We start from the raw sequence: 19,778 nt of genomic DNA, 5'->3' as shown, positions 1-19,778 counted from the left end.
GCAAGAGAATACAGAAATCATATTCCAAATGCTGACCAATAAACTGGGGATATTTACAGAGCTGAGCCATCATGTATATTTTATTGCTTCTCAACATTCAGTTCACATCAAACTGTAGGACTTTTTTTCTTTTTTTTCTTTCTTACAACCTAAAAATATTTGCTAATCCTGTTTTTTTTCTGTGTGTGTTTTTTAATTATTTTTTTACCTAAACAAGTAAAACACTGAGTAATAAACATATGAGAAGTAATGAACTATGAAAATTGTCTAAAGGAAAATAAAACACACAGAAAAGAATGTGCAAAGTTGTAAATAAGATTTTAGAAGCTAGAATATATATTATATTATATTTTTATTTTATTATTATTATTATTACTATTATATACAGTAGAAAAATCAAGTAATTGTTAAGAAATTCTGAAGTACTAGGGAAAACTTGGCTCTCACCTCTTCAGCTAACACCTTGAGGTCTTTCTGTTTGTAGACCTAACAAAGGAAAATACAAAATTAAATTCAATACACTGAATTATGTGAGCAAAACTGTTATAAATTTACGTTGATTTATTCTGATTTTATTTATCTGAAAATCATTTTTTCCTTGTTGAATTGCATTTATGATACCAATTCAAGCTTTGATCTTAAATGACACTTTTGGGGCCTGAAGTAATAACAATTTGGGATTACAAAGATCCAGTTCTTATCTACATACCAAACAGGTTGTCTATAGTGCAGTTTGTTCATTGAATATACTCAAATTTAGCACAGGGGTATTGATAAAGGTAATCAGCAAACACAGTATTGGCTGAGAATAAAATGAAAGCAAAATGCACCTGACTCAGTAAAGATAGGAGTTAAATGCCAGATTATCCACATAAGTGTGTCAGTAAGAGGAATTTCATGCATGACAGATGCTGGAATGGGCATTAAAATGGTCAGGACAAAAATCATTAAGTGTCCCAATAATGCACATTGGGCTAAAGCATATGTAGGGTGTCACATTCAAATTCCCTCCAACTTCAAAAGGTCTTTTTGCATGCTCAAAGTCAGGCTTATAAGCGAATGAGATAAAAACATTTGACAGTTTCTTAATACTCACTTGCAGTGTCTACTCTACATTTAGAAAGCAAAACCTTATCATACTACCAACACCATGAAACTCAAAAGGTGTCATGAAATGACTAGATGGAATTTTATTTCATTCAAAGAAATAAGTAGCTACAGAGAATGATATCTATAACCCAGGTCCTACACAGCCCGTGCCCATAAAAGCTTCAAGGAAAGAAAATTATTGATGCGCAGAGAGGTAGGTACTGTTATGATCCCTATGGTGACTGACGTGGTGCTTCAATGCAGAAAATGATATCATAGAATCACAGAATGGTTTGGGTTGGAAAGGACTATTGAAGTTCATCTTTTGCAATGAGCAGGGACACCTTCAGCTGGATCAGGTTGCTCAGAGCCCAGTCCAACCTGGCCTTTAATGTTTCCAGGGTTGGCATTATCCCTCTTGAGAAATGAAGTTTTGATAAAACCTGAGCCTATGGTTATGTAGGAAGATATTTAACGTAGGGAATGAATAGCATTTGGATATGAGCAACACAGAAAAATCACTGTTGTTCAGACAATAAAAAATATTTAAAGCTAATTTCCATTCATTAATCTAAATACAAAGTATTCTTATACCTGCTCTTCAGCTTCAGATCATATGAAAAAGAAGTTTGACAGTGATGTAGAAACTCTCAGGATGCCCCAGTCATAGGCTTTAGGTTTCTGACTAAGGACAGGGTAAGCATAATCCAACTTGAATATGCAGTCCATGAAAATCTTCAGCTAAACCTTCGTGATAGGAAGTCCCAAAATGGAGGCAATTAAACTGTGACAGTGTCACAAATGTTTGGAATTTTGCTGTTGGTGTTAAAATGATCCTACCTGAACATGCTAAAAGCAAGGGTGAAACTACCAAGGATTTTTTAGTGAAAAGGTAATATTAACCTCAGAATTATTGGCATATTTTTTGTAGGCAGTAGGTGTTTTTTTATGTTTTTGCGTTTAGGTATGCTTCATTCTGGCTTGAAAAGCTCCCAAAATGAAATCTTCTGGTGTGGGGCCTATGAGTTGTTTATTAATTAATGAGCCACTAGCCAAAAGTCTTTTTTCCTCCCCTACTGGCTGTTCACTTCATGTGTATCCATTTTTCGTCTTTCTCATTTGCCTCCTTGCTGTCTGCTGTGCCCTTTCAACTCATGCAGGGTACATCCCCTTCCTTGCCTGCCCACACAGAACCAGGCTCTCAAAAGGCCTCTTCAATACCACCATAATGAAGGTTAAACCAAGATAAATAAAACCTCCACAAACCAACTGTGAACTGATTCCTGTGGCACAGTCCCAGTCTTTGACCAACTCACATCAGAAATCAGATGAGAGCATAATTTACATATTTAAAAAATTTAAATTAGATCAATTTTCTTTTAAACTTGGATAATATGAGACCCTGAGGATTCCTTGAAAAACAGCTCTACAACAAATTGATCTGTCTGCCTACTACATTCAAAAAATTGATTTTCTTATCCTGAATGGAAACCTTTCTTTGAAAAGAATGAATTCAATTTGTGACACACTCTGTGAGTGTTCTGCATGTGATTCTGAGGTTTTAGAATCTTTTAAATCAATAATAAAACCATTTTAATTTGGCTTAACTTTGTAGGGCATGTGTACTTGTAATTTTCAATGAATATGAGATAAGGAAGTGGTCCAGGACTAAGTCCTCTGAGTCACCTGACTTCTAGTTTGTCTGTTTTGGGCTTCCCAGTCTATCTGAACAGAGAATTCCTGGGTTTGAATCAACCTTCATAGTTCAGACAAACAGAGTCAGACTTTTGTTCAGAACTGTCTGAGGGCACCAGTCTGTGAAGAAAAATCATCATGTTATTATGAAACAGATACAGTCCCATAACAAATCCAGAGATTTAAACCTGTAAAGCTTGGGGCTATAACCACTACCTCACCAGTGAGTTCTGTAATATCCCCATTCCCACATCTCCTTCCTCAACAATCTATTCTTGCTCCAGGCAAGTTTTAAGAGATTCTTCAGCAGCACTAAAAGCTTCATGCAGTTCAGGGACATAACAGGTTAGCTAGTCTAGGCTACAGACATTCCAGTATAACTCCTTTGTGTTGGCACCTTATTTATTTATTGGTGCCTGAAATCCCTTTCCTTTCAGATAAGAGTTCCTTCACAACAACCTTATGCAGCACTAGTGATAGGACAAGAGGACATGGCCTCAAGCTGCCACCAGGGGTGGTTCAGGTTGGACATCAGGAAGAATTTCTTCACTGAAAGGGTCATCAAGCACTGGAAAGGGTTGCCCAGGGAAGTTGTCTGTTCACTATCTCCCTGGAAGTGTTCAAGAAATGCCTAAATGTGGCACTTAGTGTCATGTTTTAGTTGACATGGTGGTATTCAACGGTTGGGCTCGATGATCTCAGAGATCTTTTCCAGCCTTGATTCTATGATTCTAACATGCACTGTAACATCAGCATAGTGATGATAACTCCGACTGAGATGGTCTGGTTACTTTTGGCTATCAGAGTTCACTGTTTGATAATCTTTGATTCAATTTAGTTACTACTTTATGTAATTGTTATGATTGCAGGGAAAAAATTAGGGTGGAGGGAACCTCTTGAAATCATCTTGTCCAGTGTTCACATGTTGCTGCCAGTAAATGAAGGTTCTTTGATAAACTTCCACAGAATTTGACTCTAAGTGCATTTGTCACCTCTTGTAAATGCAAATTAAAATGTGGTAAATTATCCTGATGGTGATTTAAGAGTATTTGCCTTGTTTTACAAGAGTGCAGAGTGCAGAAGGTCAGATTACACGGGTCAGCTGGCCAGAAGTGTGTCAGCCACGTGCAGTCTCTCGGGCACAGGCAGTCACATCAGCATGTACACAGACAGCACCCAGGGAGCCTGGGGATGAGTTCTCAGGCTGCACACAAGCCGTTTTGTACTGCTAATAATCCATAGCTAACGGTAAAGGTTAAATGCTGAGCATTATCGTGATACAGTCCTTTATACTTCACTTAACAAATTGAATTTGGTTAATTAACAATTTACACACCTGGAGGGAAATATAAAATCTATTGTGCTGTTTGGCATTGTGCTTAAACTGGAAATGGCCTATACATCCTCTAGTCCATATTAAATGGGATTTACTTTGAACAAAATTGCTGTTAACAGTTATATAGGGGTTATTTGTTTTTTTTTTGAGAGCTCCATTTTCTAGACTGGCACTTTGGTAAATTTTTTTTATCCTTACACCTGAAAAGAAATGAAATCCAGAAAAGTAAGTTAAAGGTATTTTTATTATTGATTTAAAACTGTGCTTCTCTCTGCATAACATAAATTGTCACCCAGATACAAAAGTGAGAGACAGAAACGTGCCAGCCTATTTCACATTCGAAGCAGACACACAAGAGTCACAAAACCAGATTGTTTTGCCCATAACTGGAAGGCTGAAGAGCAAAATCTCATTAAGATTGGTATATGAAAGGAGGTTTACAAGCCATGCATATCCATGAACAGGTTAGTTTAAATGCCTCAGAAATAGATGGCTTTTCAAATATGTGGCTGACAGTCATGGGTTCAGAAATACAAACTAAGATGAACTCAAAACTTGGTACTCAGAAATAGATCTGTCTGGGAAATGGTGTTATGGAGAAATGAATCTGCATTCCAGGAAGACTGCTGCTTAAAACCAGTTCTGATCTTCCTATGATTTGGCAACACGAATGCCATTTATCCCCGGCATTCCGGTGGATTTGGGTCTGATGCATGTGTTCTCACATGGCACCTCTGAAAATCTGATTTGCTTGAAGTAATGCTTGCCTAAGGTATTTAAAAGATTTGTCAACAGGAGGAATATTACTGCTGAAGGAATATTCAAAAGGCTTAGGCTTTCAAGCAGTGCACTCCGTAAAATCACACTTACATGAAAGTAAAGCACATCTTTCCAGTGGTTATTTGCAGCAGAAACTAGTTGGTGCTATTTTATAATTTTGTTTGGTTATAATTATCTGCTATATATATTATTTACCTCCTCTTGCTTTCTAAACCTTTTCAATGCCAGGTAACTGCATACATGTGGAGGAGAGGAAGGAACCGGAAATTACCCTTGATGTTTGTTACCAACCCTTAGGCTTCTTCTGAAACCTAGGAGGAAAAAAACCCCAAGACTAGTTTCTAAAGGTGTTGGTTTTTTATTTTAGACAGGTATCTCATGGATATTTACTCGATAATTCATCTGAAAAATGAAGAATTGCCCTATTGAGTGAATCTCTAAGCAGTTAATTGTTGGCCAACACCCTCTGGTAAGATCACATTGGCTTTGACTGGATACTGAAAACAGCATAGATGTATGAATTCATTTATTTAGTTATTAATTCAAGGTTAGAACACTAGTACAAAAGTCAACACAAGCTATTGTTATGAAAACATTAAGCAATCAAAATATTCTGGTTTTATACTGAATCAGGTCCTAATACACAGTACACGAATGAAATAAAGAAGAACAAAAGACACAAAATCATTGCGAATTAAGTCCATTTTCCGTTAACTTTGTCACGTATGAACTCAGGTAGGTTTGAACTTTGCAGTCATTGTAGTGCATTCAAAAAATAATAACGCAAAAATTTCCATGCCTTCAAAAGAGTCTCTGTTGTATTAGTAAGTAAACTCTCCAGTGGCCAAAATAATATCAGTAAATGCCCATGGATTTTTACCCAAAATGTGGCAGCCTGGCATGATTAAAAGCTTTAGATTCTCAAAGAGCAACATGACTAAAGCTGGACTGTAGCCTTGAGTGGCACCTCACTGGTTTCATTTGCCAGTATTGTTATTTTCCAAGGTAATATTTGATTTAGAAGAAAAATGCTTTTAAGTCCCACAGTAAGTCCTACAATATATCCACAAGTATAAAACCCTCAAATTACCTTCATTTGTCAAATGCTAAAGCCCTACCTGAGACTATTCAGTGGCAAAGTAGGAATCTAATGATGTCAGCAGGAAGGAGGGGAGGTTAGATTTACAGAGGTTTTAGAGGTGATACCTCTTGTCTCTCCTCCCTTGTCCCCCTCCTGACTCTCTTTAATTCAGCACTTCAACCAAAGTAATGCAGTTAAACTTCAGTTTATGACACAGATGCCTCATAAGTCCAGTCACCATGATTTCATTGAAAGCTCTCTCATGTTAGTTGTTTGAATAGATTTTAAATTCCAAATTATTAGTGAAGGTGTTAAAATAGAGAGCTTTACTGTTAACCCAACTTTCTCCTTATGTTACACTTTCCCTCCCAAGCTGCCATGTTTTGTCCCTTGCTTACACTATAGTTGCCTCAATTTTGTTTTTGTTCCTGGCAATACCTAAGGTTCAAACACAGAATGAAGGCATTTTTGGATGGAAATAGTAACTAATGCAACCTGGATTTGAAATAAATTAGAAGCGAATGTGAACCACATTTTATGTATAGGTGATAACCCAAACTAATGTTTTCTATTTTTGTTTACCTAATATAAATCCAAGTTATCAAATATTATCTGTGAAAAAACCTTAGGTGGTCATCCACAGACTGTGGTTATGGTAGTATTCTAGCACAGGACTATTTTAGTCAGTGTTGTCCAGGAGCTATGGACTGCCAGGTGCAAAAATCTGATTGTCCTAAATAAGCCAAGTGTTGTTTTCAGTAGTTAACTTCATTTTGTAAAGAGCCTAGCTCAAGTACAGTCAAGGTTTTGTCTACCATTTGTTTCAAGAATCTGGATCAGATCCTTAAATCAGAGCCAAATGTGAATAAAAGCAGTAAATTCTTTGGCAATAAATCCTCATTTGCATTACTCAAAGACGGGACTCGCTGGAACATCTTTATAACATTCTTTTCCTTTCCTTCTCCTCATGTGCAGCATATTGCAGTAATCAATTAGCATGATGGAATATTCCTGTTCTGAGACCTTCTAGTAACTCCTATATGGTCCAAATTTAATCTTAATAGCTCTGATTTTTAGTTTTTTTAAGAAGCTGAACTCATCCTGTGCATTAGTGAGGATGGAAAAATAAGTAATTTAGTGACTTTCAGCCTGTTGGTGTTGGGTTTGAATATTTTGGAGAAGTTAGGTACTAGGAGAGGAATGAGCTTTTTTTATCTGTGTATAAACCACCAAAATGGCCAAGCACAAATGGAGGTGCTCAGTTCTATCTCTTGCATCTGAAAAGGGCTTTACTGTACTTCTTTAGAGCAAAAATATAAGAAAAATTGTTGATCTCTTGACCTTGTTTAAATAATTTACTCTTGCCCATCTCAATGCATCCTTTGTTTGCCTTTGTAACTCAAAAGACTGATTCCACTGCAACAAAGTAGGAAACTCTGGTTTATAACCTGAGTAATACCAAATAGACCTTGGTTCATACAAAGAAAGGGCAGTAGTTGATCTTGTGTCTCTTTCTGATTTTAAGGGTTCTCTAGAAGGGTTTAAAAGTGTTGCTGAAAGTCATAACTGGAAGCTTGTTTGAGTGCATTCATATTGATTATAAAGTTGAATCCCTAGAGGACCACAGCTCTGCAACCAGTAACATCAAAACTCCCCTACAAAATTCCAAGAAAATTCTTGCCATTACTTCCTCTGGAAAAGTTGTAGAAATTGAATTTAATGTACTTAGGTGAAAATAGTCTCGTAATAAAATTTATTACAAACACATTCAGATTTTTTTTGATAAGCAAATTGGCCTTCCACATTATTTAGGTTTTTACTATATTGAACAAGAAAATACAATAGAATCCATACTGTTCTTTCGGAATAGACATGGGGAGGTGGAGAAATTGCTTGGTCCATGTATATTCCAGCAGAGGGTGGCAGTACACTACCACACTCCCACAGTAAAGCAAAAGTTGTGCAGTAATATTTATGCCTTCTGTCTTTAAGGGAAGAATACATCCTGCAGATGAATATATTTTGGGAGTAAAATGGGAATTGGACTGGGAAAGTAATCCCCAAATCTCTTCAGTGACCTTGCTCAATCTACTCAATCTCCATCTCTCTTTCATCTGAAATATTTTTCTTCCGTAATTACCATCAGCTGGTGACTATGAACCATTATAAAACTCCCGAGGATAATCGTCTACGAGAATGAATATGGGTATCTGAAAATGGGAATCTCTCCTGATTAACTAATGATACCAGAACAATTAACTTCATCACTAACCGCAGCGATGTCACCAACAGTGTTAAGCAGGATAAACTCTAGAAGGCAAAAAGGGACAATGTGGCAGGAAGAATTTCCATGGCACTATGGACATGCTAAAGGTCTCCTGCCTTTCCTAAATCCAGTTTTGCTACTTTGGTACCAGGGTATTCCTCAAAATTTGAAATACTTTGTAATCTCTTCTGTAGAATGTGGATTTCTCTGATACTTTCTTAGACTTCCATTCAGTTTTTCATTTTCTTACATCCCTCGCTTTTTTTTTTTTTAATAGAAAGTAGTTGGGAAATTGTTCATAGGCCAGCAAAAGAGGCAAGGTATATTTTTTGCCCTTTGGAAAAATCTTCTGGTTGACAGAAAAAGTAGGAACTGGTGCAGCCGTCTTTAAATTACTACAGTAAAAATACTTTAACATACTGTCAAACTTCAGACCTTGGTGACTCGAGTCTCTATATTTTTTGGATGTGAAGAAATATTTCAGTGTAAGAAGAAAGCAGTGCATAATAGGAAAGAATACTCCTTCGTTATGCAAATAATGAAAAAATATTTGTATACAGAGCATGATTTCTTTAATGCACTTTTATTTCCCCTCAAGAATTCAAACCAAAGGATTATACAGGTCAAGTAGAACTTGAAGAACAAAAGCCATTCATGATCAAGCTCTCAATATGGACTTACATTGGTAAAAACATTTGAATAACATATTTATAATAGTAATCTAAGTAGCTTATGTTAACTTCTCTAGTAACCAAAGCCAAGAATAATTTTAATGCATTCTTTCAGTAGACATTCATTATTTAAATATGTAAAATATGGAGGCAGTGTTCTGGAACTTCTTTTTATGAAGAGGAAGAAGTAGGAAATTGTGCCAGGAACTTTAGGTGAGGAATGACATTCCCCTTCTCAAGAATAAGAGATTTTTTTAAAGAATTAAGGGGATTAAATATTTTCAGTCAAAACTGTTGTCAATAATAATTCCTTACCTTGATCTAGCTTAGTAGATTTCAAAGCATTTGAGACACTTAAGAGTAACCTTTTCACCTTTGAGTAGCTTCCTCTGTAACTTCTTGTAACATCCCCAGCTATTCCTGCAGGAGGTGACATGATTTTCAGCAGGGTTTTTAACTAGCAATTAACCAGCATAAAGTGATGAAATAGGAAAAAAAAAAAAAACCAAATAGCCAGGGTGATCAGAAGCTCCAAAACATTGCCTGGTTATCATTAAGATTATTTTATATATCAGTTTAGGGGTCTTTGAGGGAGGGGGGAACAGGGTGTATAGTGCTGGTGTGCTGGAGTCCTGAATGGCCCCTCTACACTATTGAATCCTTCCTGGTTAATAGAAAACCTTGTAACAAAATTTTATTTAAGAATTAACTGCTCCATAGCAGAAAAAGGAATTTTTTAGAAAATTCATTTTAATGAAATAAAAATAACTGGGAAAGACTGAGAGTTTCTTGAGAAGAACCAGCTTGTCTCACAGCAGAATAGATTAAAAATCTGGTTCACTGATATAACTCAGAAAATCCATGATTGAAAAGTCTAGCCTTAAGGAGTTACAATACATCATGAGAAAAAGGTGAGTCAACGTGTAATGTTTCAGTTCCAGGGTTCTCAAGAGTACACAGGTGGTATAATAAGTAAGGTCATGGTCTTTCCATCAGCAGTATCCCTGGTATTTCTGCAGTGGCTATGAATGAGAAATATTATAAACAATAATATTTATGATTGTTAAAAGTCCAAAGTTCAGAGGAGATCAATCTAATATCCTGAGATGTAAATAGAGAAAGATTTGTTATGTAACGAGTGCTTATGGTATTTATACTGTCATGTCTGGGTGGTGGTTGTCCAGACCATGGGGATGATCAATATATGCAATACTGGTTAGCAGTGACATTTAAAATATCCCTCCCCCATGCAATGGCATTATTACTTCAAACAAGTGATTTTAAACCCATAAATTCTTTTTTTTTCCTTTTCCATTTTGTGACCTTGTGGTAGATCAACAAATTGAATGGGTTCCCAGTATGGCCACCCATCAAACCTGCTAGATTATGCCCTGAACTAGGAGTTTGTGGAGCTGATTCTATTCCCAGCTTTGTCATCATCTTTACTTTTAGGCTATTCCCCTCGTATTTCCACATCTGTAGTCCATCTTCACAGCTTTTGTACCCCACTTTGCTTTGTCTGTTTAGACTAGAGCTCCTACAGGCTTGAACTAGCTCTTGTCTTTTGCTGCTGTTGTTGCTTTGGCCTGTTGAGAGTCCTGACAGCAGATTTCCATTGGGAATTAAAAATGATTGTAAGTTCAGGTGATTCCTTGATTCCTTCAGCTCATGTGCATCCGTTACTAATGACATGCTGACCAGCACAATGTAGTAAAAAATGTGAAATGTGTTACTGATGTGACAGAGCATTTTCTGGCACAAAATGTATTCAAGAGTGGACTGTAGTCCAGTGGAATAGGAATGTGACTTTTAAGAGCCCTACAATAAAGTAATCACCTAGAGAAAACATCTGCTTTACCAGAAAGGTGGGACTAAACTGAGAAAGGAAGTGTTGGGGAATCTTCCATTTTCCATTCCTATCTCAGATTTCTTTATTTCCTAGGCACTGAGGAAATTCCAAAAGGAAAATCACCAATAGCAGGGGAGCAGCAAAACTGTCATTGAAGGAGCACAAGATCACTTCAGGCATAAGCATCCTGACAAGGAGCTCTACACTAATGGTTCAGTCAATGAGTTAGGAGCTCCCTTGTCCAAGGGATTCCAAGCAGGAGGGGCTCAGATTGTCCATGACTATCCATCCACCATGGTGATCTATTTTATCTTCCTTTTCTGGGGTCTTCTGCTTCTGTTAACTGATATTAAACTGAAAAATTCTTTGAAGTATCACTGTCTATTTTCTTGTTGGTATTTCTGTTGCAAACTTCTGGAACGTGACTGCTCCAGCTCTATAGTGGGCATTACACATCGATAAACTACTCCCAAAGGCTTTGTAGTAGGACATACAACAACTTCAAGGAAAAACCACAATGTCATTTCAATTCTTTAATTTTCAAAATCATAAATACAAGACAGGATTTTCAAACTTTCCATACCTAATGCACTCCTAGCAAATATAGTTGGCACATTATTTTGAGGATATTTTCAATGTATTCAGACACATTTATCACTCAGGTTACTCATTGAATATACACAGCTGAAATGGATTATTTCTGAAGGAGCCTTATCTTTTTTGTTTCCTGATCTTGTGCCTTAAAATTTCTAATCTTAATATTGTATTAATGCAATTATTTTTTGCATTTTAAAATTTTATCTTAATTTAAAATGCAGTTAAATAAGACTTTGGGACTTATAGAGTAAGCTAATAGCATTGACAGATCCAGTGTCCTTTTACCTCTAAGGCTCTTGGCTACTGAGTTAGCAAATCAGAGGATGCTTTTAATCACCTGTTTAAAGCTAGGAGAGTATTCTGAGAGTTAATTGCTATTATATCATCATTCAGGACAAAGAAAAAAACAACATTATTTTGTAATCATTGATCTTCTATATCATTAAATCCAAAACATTCTTAATTAGGCAGAAAACTAGACATGCTTAATACAACCATGCAGCACTATCAGATTTTGCAGCTACTCTTCCCCTGCCTTGCCTGCTGCAGAAAGGGAGCAAGCTCTTTTGTTCAATGAAAAATGCCCATCAAAACTCAGAGAAAGCCAATAGAGATAGTGTTGTCCAACTTTATCTACCTGTCATTAAGATTTTTGAAAAGAGACAAAAATGTTGAATTCCCTTTGACATATTCTAAATCATTACTGATTTGTTGACACTCACACGGTTGCTTTGGTGGCAATAGAGGAAAATTTTCAAAGTGGTTGTCAGACAAGAGGAAGATGTATTTGTGAGTGGAAAAGACAAAAGGGAAAATAGATTTACAGAATATACAGAAAGTTGCTTTCATTTATTTTTTCCCCTTTGTGTGTTTTTTTTTTTTTTAAACTAAAGAAGTGCCACATGCTCTAAAGAAAAATGCATGAGACAAATACAAGCGAACTGCTCATAAAATTCCATTTTTTCTATTTCTGTTCCAGGAACACCTTCCTCATCACAGGAGTGTTAATTTCATCTGGTTGACAGCTGTGGAAATAACCTATGTATTTAAACAGAGAAAACAGAGATAGGAACATTCACACAATGAAATCTATTTTCTATTTGAATCTAAAATCTAAGTGCTGTCCCTTTAAAAGAGACCTTGCTATCTTGATAAAGAAAACTAATGAGGTGGCCTTTCTAGGGCTAGTCACATAATAGCCATGGTGACAAGGACCTCTATCACGGAATAAAGCAGAAGATAAATGAGATTTTTCTAATATCCATTTCACCCATTGTTCACAAGTGTCATGCGATACAGCTTCTATTTATCATGAGATAGTAGATACTGGGCACTATTTTGTAAAGGAAGCCTAAATTGCAACATTGTGTTATTAAAAGCCTGTAAATACTCTTTACTCCTTCCTGTTCATTTTGTAACTGTGCCAAAACAAGTGGGTTTTGTTTTATTATTCTTATTTTTTACTTATTTAAAGGACCTAAAGGACATTACTTGTATTTATACTAGATGTCCACACAGTTTTAGCAATAAAATGAGAATACATGTTTCAGTCAGCTAGCCTGAAAACTAGTCCCATCTGCCCCAAGATGAAGGGTATTTAACGTAGATCTTCTTCTCTCAGCTCTCTAGATCTCTTTACAGAATCATAGAGTCAGAGAATGGGTCAGGTTGGAGGGGACCACAGTGGCTCATCTGGTCCAACCTTCTTGCTAATGAAAGCTTATCCCAGAGCACATGGCACAGGGTTGTGTCCAGCCAGTTTTGGAATATCTCCAGCGAGGGAGACTCCACACCCTCTCTGGACAATCTGTTCCTATGCTTGGTCTGCACAGGACTGAAGTTCTTCTTCATGTACATGTGGAACGTCCTGTGCATCAGTTTTTTCCCATTGGATCTTGTCCTATTGCTCAGAGCCACTGATCAGAGCCTGGATCCATCCTCTGACACGTCACCACAGATACTGACAGACATGGATGAGGTCCCCTCTCAGTTCCCTCTTCTTGAGTTTGAGCAGTCCCAGCTCCTTCAGCCTCTCCTCATGAGAGGGATGCTCCAGTCCCTTCATCATCTTTGTCACTCTCCACTGGACATGTTCCTGGAGCTCCATGTCTCCCTTGTCCTGAGAAGCCCAGAACTGGACAGAGCACTCCAGATGTACCTCACCAGGGCTGAGTAGAGGGGCAGGATCACCTCCCTCAGCCTGCTGGCAACGCTATTCCTAATGCACCTCAGGATACCATTGGCCTTCTTGGCCACAAGGTCTCCTGAACTGCTTGTTGCCACCAGGACCCCCAGGTCACACCCCAGCCTGTACTGGTGCCCACCTGGAATTCCTGGCTGAGATCCAGTTACCTACTATATTTTTATGACCTCCAAGATCTAAGCATTCAAAGATAATGCAAACTTCCATGAAAATCAATCATATGATCAGATTCAATCTGTTGGAATTCAGACACATCAACAGCCTGAAACAGTGAGTCAGAAATCTGAGCCCCCCAGTCTTAGCTTAATCTGTGGAAGTGAAGGAGCTATACTGATACTTCAGTATCAATGGTATTATTCAGGAATTGATTATTCTGGTGAACAGAAGGGGGCTTGGCCTTCTATAGCTCAAAGGGAAAACAGCACCACGGAATGAAATGTGGAGGAAAAGAAGTTCAGAAACAAAGGATGTAGGGAGAAAGAGATGGTGAGGTGAAAGAGCAGCTGAGAGGAAAGGTGTGTAAAGTGGTTATAACAGCAGTTAAATCACAATTACTACGCTGAGCCAGATTTGCCCCTTGGTCAGAGTGACAATGAAAGGAAGCTTCTGTGTGAAACAGGGATGATTTATACCCCAGTCTATTGACACAGTTTCAAAATTTGATCCTCCCTCTCATCTGAATGGCCATGTTTTGTCCTTGGGGTTTTTTCAAACCCCTGACACCTTACAACAGATACTGAATTTCTTTCTTGTGCACTTTCCATTCAAATAAACAGTTGCAAAAGCTGTGTAAGACTTTGATTGCTGTTTCAAAGGATGAAAGGGTCGTTATAATTTACAACCTGTGCAGCTTTATTCTTTATGGTCACCTCTGGGATGTCAGGCAGGCCAGCAAACTATCAGCAAACAGTTTTCTGCATAACTTGAGAGGAAGCGAAAAATTCTAGCTATGGATATTGGCACAAATCCATTCTCATGAAAACGCCCACTAAATCTTTAATGTCCAGGGAGAACACCTGAAAAATCCTATGCTTAAAACACTGACTCACAAATTGGATCCTTGATTTAGCTACAAATTTCCATTGTGACCAAAGGAATTGTGCTTGATTTGTGTGTCTCTGCTTCTCTAGAAAGAGGATAAAGCTTTCTGTTTCCTGTTTGAAGCTGCAAGCTCTTGGCAGTTAGGGGTGGAAAATATTTTTCCCAAATAAAACACCTATAAAGATAAGAGCAGTAGCTGTCTCTCAGGCAATGCTTTTCATCTGCAGATATGAATGTAGTCTGCAAAGTATCATTATCTTAATTTATAAAAGCAGAAACTGAGGCACAGGAAGGGAAAATTACATGTCCAAGGTCATGACAGGAACATCAGTCTGATCTGCCCAAGTCCCTCATTTCTGTGCTTTACTATGTCCCACAATGATTCCTTTCTGGGACACATGGAGTAATAGTGATGATAATGAGCACACAGGTATCTCCTTTGAAAGGTCTCATCATATATCTGCCTGCATGTGACTCAATTTATACACCTTGGAAGGATGAAGGGCTGAGTCAATATAGCATTAATGCAATACCCTAATGGCTGTTAGCTTCAAAGACATCTTTTTCATGAGAAACAAGACTTTGAAAGGAGAGCAGTCACGATACACATAAGTGCCACCTTTTAAATTATGATCAAAGTCGAAAAGTGGTGTAAAGTTGTCAAGAGACCTATATATTGGTTTACAGACTGTATTTACTAGATCCATTGTTTCATGCATGGTGTTTCTAGCCTGCACACTTGTGTGATAGGTTAGCAGAAGAGGAATTGTCTGTTCTTACTCTTGGGACATGAAATGGAACAAAGGACAGTGATGCAGTTCAGATGCTATAATGAACAGAAGAGACTGAAGTAAGTTCCTAGTACTGATCTAGACTTACGGGGGGGCACCAGCCTGTCAGCGGTGTGAGATTCCTGGCTACCATTTGCATCTGGGCCATAATATTGTAAGTCTGGGGTGCCTTGTTCTGTCCACTGCATCAGCTTCTGTCTCTAATAACCTTTCATATCTTTAACACTTCCCATATCCCCTTAAAATTCTTTGGTTTAGGTTAAATAAACTTGAAAATATTTACATACTGCCATCATTACTCTTTCGGATCTTCCCAGAAGAACTAAAACCAGCCAAAGAACTGCAACTGAGACTTTTGTAGGTATTATATTGTCCTTCGGAGTGGTTTCTGTCCCTCTGGGAGTTGTGCCATCTGTGGTTTTAGTAGACATTTTTACTCCTTTGCTGAGGTTTTAATGGAGACTCCCAATACAACCTAAAGCAGAGCAGAACTCTCTGAAAACTCTGCTTATGTCCCTCTAATTTGATAACAAGCTGCTGTTGATGAATAAATCAAATGATTTTGCCCCTTCCCTCTCCTAATTTTCCTTGTGAGAACCTCACATAAAGCAATATCAAAAACAGTACAAAAAGTCAAAAGATCTGCTTTTAACTACTTCCCCTCTGTCCCCAAACCTTCCCATTCCAGTGGGTGACATCTAGATTGTTTTGACACAATTTCTGCTTGGTGAATTTATGCTGACATTTGTAAGTACCTAGACGAGTGTGTTTCCACTAAATAGTTCCTGGAGAATAACAATGTGAGAGATGTTGTAGGTGTTGTCTTCAACAGCTGAGCCTTGGAGCTCCTTAAGATTGTTCAGAAGGAGAAACAAATAAGAAGGGTGAGGTCAGATCATTCAGAGTGACAGGGAAAAGCAGGATTTGCCACCGGGCAAATCATAAGCTGGGTAAGGAAAAAGGATGATGGAAAGCACATCTGGGGCTGCCTTAGGAGAAGAAATTAGGAGCTGTTTAGCTTTCTTGAAGATCATTGTTTAAAAGACAGTGACCAACAGAAGGTGCTACAAGAAAGACTGTGATTACTAATGATGGAGTAAGTCTGAAAAGCTACAGCTGGGGAATGCATCAATTAGATGGAGGTTCATTACTGTTTAATATCTGAATCATAATCCCTCAGGAGCAAGAAACACTGTATGTTTCTTTGAACTTGCCCTAATAACAAATATACCATATAAATCATGTTTTCTGTGCATGCACACTGCAAAGCATTCTACTGCATATATCTGTAATTCTGAGGGGGGGCTGAACACAAAACATAGAAAAAGTTAATTGTACTACTGTATTTGGGGCTGCAAGGCTCTCAGATACTGTGTTAGATGTGGGGTAACAGATGGATGGAACTGGAGTTTTCCAAGTAAAACTTCCTTGGGAAAAAATCACAACTAGAATTTTCTGCAACTTTATCTAAGACAGTTCTGAAGACCTTGCCGTAGTCAAAAATACAATGTCATGAATTGAAAATTATATTAGCCCTTAAAAGCAAATCAAGATGTTTTGGTGTTATATTTTGTTACCCAGTGAGACTTTGATAACTTTCATGCTAATCATCAAGAGACAATACAAAGAAAGTAATATTTGCTTCTAGACAATACATATTTTAGTGGTTTATGACTAATTATAAATCCAGAAAGGTGTTGTATGTGACACTGTTGAAGTTTATTCATCATAACAATATTAGAGAAAGCAATTTCTGGAAATGTAGTTTGTTATTTGGTCTTGAGTTATAAAGTGGAATAGAGAACTACTTCAGACCCCCTTCAGTTTGCACAGATTTCTGCTAAAAACAGAAGAAATATCATTATGATTAGCATGTGCAATACGGCCTGAAGAAGTTTCTTGGCAGGGCAAATGAGCTCCAGGCTACTCATTTGGGGCTGTTATGGCATCCAAATGAACCGTTTTAAAGCTACTTCTTGTATTCTAAGTAGGAGAGCATTGTGGAGTTTCCTCTGTGGTCATAAGGTAGACAGGAGTTATTGGCCTTTAAGAGTGCACTACTGGTGTTCTAAAACATTGTACATTGATATTTCAAGGCAAAGAAACACTTCTAGAAGGCTGCCTGGAGACTATTTAGTGTTATCTGCATGTGATATTTGTCTCCATAGGTGACTTACTGGGATCTGAACACAGGATGATCAGAACTGAGAGCACAAACTGCCCTGACAGGAGGTGCCAAGGCACAGCTCTGTGTGTGCTGCAGCCACAGAATCACAGAGCGGCTGGGGTTGGAAGGGACCTTAAAAAACATCTGATTTCAGCTTCCCTGCTGTGGACACTCCTGTCTTTCCACAGGGCACGGTGCAGGGCTTATTTACACACACAGTAAGTTAAAGAAATATGCACAGGAGGGGGAAAGAAATGAAACCAGCATTCAGATGGAATTTTTTTTTTGAGATCATCACAGGAAAATTCAAAGACACGTTGAAAGATGCTTATTAGAGTGCAGCAGGAGAGAAAAAACTCTTTCTGTGCAGGGTTTGAGCCTGAGTGTTTTTTCAGAAGTGACAAGAGAAAATAGTGTTGTGTTAAAGAGGTAAACAAACAACTCTGCTAACTCTCATGGTTTTATATCAGGTCTTGCAATATTTTGTTTTTTTTTTTTTCCTAGCTTAATGACTCCAGTGACTTGGAAATAATATCTGTTTTCATTTCTTTATAGTTGTGGGAAAAGTCTTTCCACACCTCAAGAAACTTTAAAACTGTAATATCTCAAGAACTGGGAAGGGACCAAAAAGCCTGCAGACAAAAAGACTATTAAAAGAACTTTTTGGAGTGAACCCATGATTTTTTTATTGCTTGGAGTCAGCAGCATGGGGAGGTGTTGTGTGCTTTTTCAGTGCTAAGGAAAGATTTCTCTCCGCACTGACCCGAGTGTTTTTTCAAGCTGCTGTGTCTGAAGCTGCTAATGAAACATTATCCTCAAAAAAAAGTTAACATGTTTTAAAACTCCGCCGCAATTAGAGTCTTGGGTTTCAGCTTCTCTGAAAAATTCCACTAGCTTTGTTTTGAATGAGTTAGGTGGAAACCACAGTGGTTGGCATAGCAGTGGCTGAGATGGAACTCGTGTCTGTGGTGCAAAAGGGTCTGAAGCCTCCCAGAGCAGCAGAGTCAGTGAAGCCGCTGTGGTCACAGGGAGAGCCCAGCAACCTGGAGTCTGCTATGCATGGCTACATGGATGTTGTGAGGATTTAATTAACACTTGGAAAGCGTTCTGAGGTCCTCAGATGACAAGGTTTGCAGAACTCCAAATGACTGTTATTATATCCCCTCTGTGTTTGTGGTGGCAGATAGCCAGCAAGAAGAAACGTTCAACCAAAACCAGGCATTTTTCCCGAAACCTTTGTTATTCTAGGCTACTGTTGGAAAAAAAGGTGGATCTGTATCCAATTTAGTGAGTGTAAATTACAAGTGGCTTTGTTGGGATTCCTCTGTACTTTTGAGCATGATACATGTAGCCAACAGCAAGCTGTCTTGCTGCCTGAGTATATACTTATTACCCAGCTAAATCAGAGAACTGGGTGCAAACTCTAATATTTGAGTAAAACCCATCTATCTGTGACACTTCTTTGATAGAGAATACCACAAACAAATAATTTCCTCCATCTGCAACTTGGCTATTTTTGAAAACAGTGTTCATCTTGTCAGACCCCAGCATATAAGCTGAAAACAAAACCCAAACAAAATAAAATCCTCTGAAAAAAACGCCACACTCGATTCTTCCCTAGGAGAAGTTGAACGGTAAATAGCAGATCTTAACCAGGGCCTTAAGGTTTGGTATGAAACTATCCAGATATTGTGATAATAATATTAGAACACATCTATAATAGACTCTTCTATTCCAGATGCATCTTCATGTATAAAATCCATGTAGGTCTCTTGCAACTCAGGATATTCTGTGGTCCTTTGAGTCTATTATATCTACACAAAGAATTGACACAAAGACTTTTCTAGTGAAAGAGTCAGCAATAAAACTAACTTCATGCACTTAGGCCTTCTTTTCGAGTGGCACAACTGCATTCACTAACCCCTGAGTTCCATAGGTAGCAGTTATTTTCACTCCTGCCTTTTTGCAGAGTCTCAGAAGGACTCAGTTAATGCATAAATGTATGCCATCAGTACACATATGTGGAGAGCATTAAATCCTCCTTTCCAGCAAACTTCCTCTCACAGTTTATCCATCTTAAGTGGTATTGATGTGACTCATACATTTCTATTGTGTTTTTATGTTAAAAACATTTCTACAGTGTAAATACATACAATTATAGTGCAGATGACTGATTCATTGCTTTTTTCCAAATTGATCTATACCACCATGT

The 19,778-nt window shown here is 37.8% G+C and overlaps 1 protein-coding gene across 1 annotated transcript in view; it reads right to left on the bottom strand.

Annotated features, from left to right (window-relative positions):
* The window catches only part of CELF2 (CUGBP Elav-like family member 2), a 547,482-nt gene that overhangs the window by 452,407 nt on the left and 75,297 nt on the right, over positions 1-19,778 (bottom strand). The window contains exon 2 of the mRNA XM_042052904.1: positions 448-486. The gene's annotated coding sequence lies outside the window, so the exon portion shown is untranslated. The remainder of the gene's footprint in view (positions 1-447; positions 487-19,778) is intronic.

The sequence above is a fragment of the Corvus kubaryi genome, unplaced genomic scaffold (assembly GCF_017639235.1).
Source record: "Corvus kubaryi isolate FWS band 111438036 unplaced genomic scaffold, C.kubaryi_AGA036_p1.0 135, whole genome shotgun sequence".
NCBI classification, from domain to species: domain Eukaryota; kingdom Metazoa; phylum Chordata; class Aves; order Passeriformes; family Corvidae; genus Corvus; species Corvus kubaryi.
The sequence above is the reverse complement of the archived record's forward strand: the minus strand, read 5'-3'. Positions and strand labels throughout refer to the sequence as shown.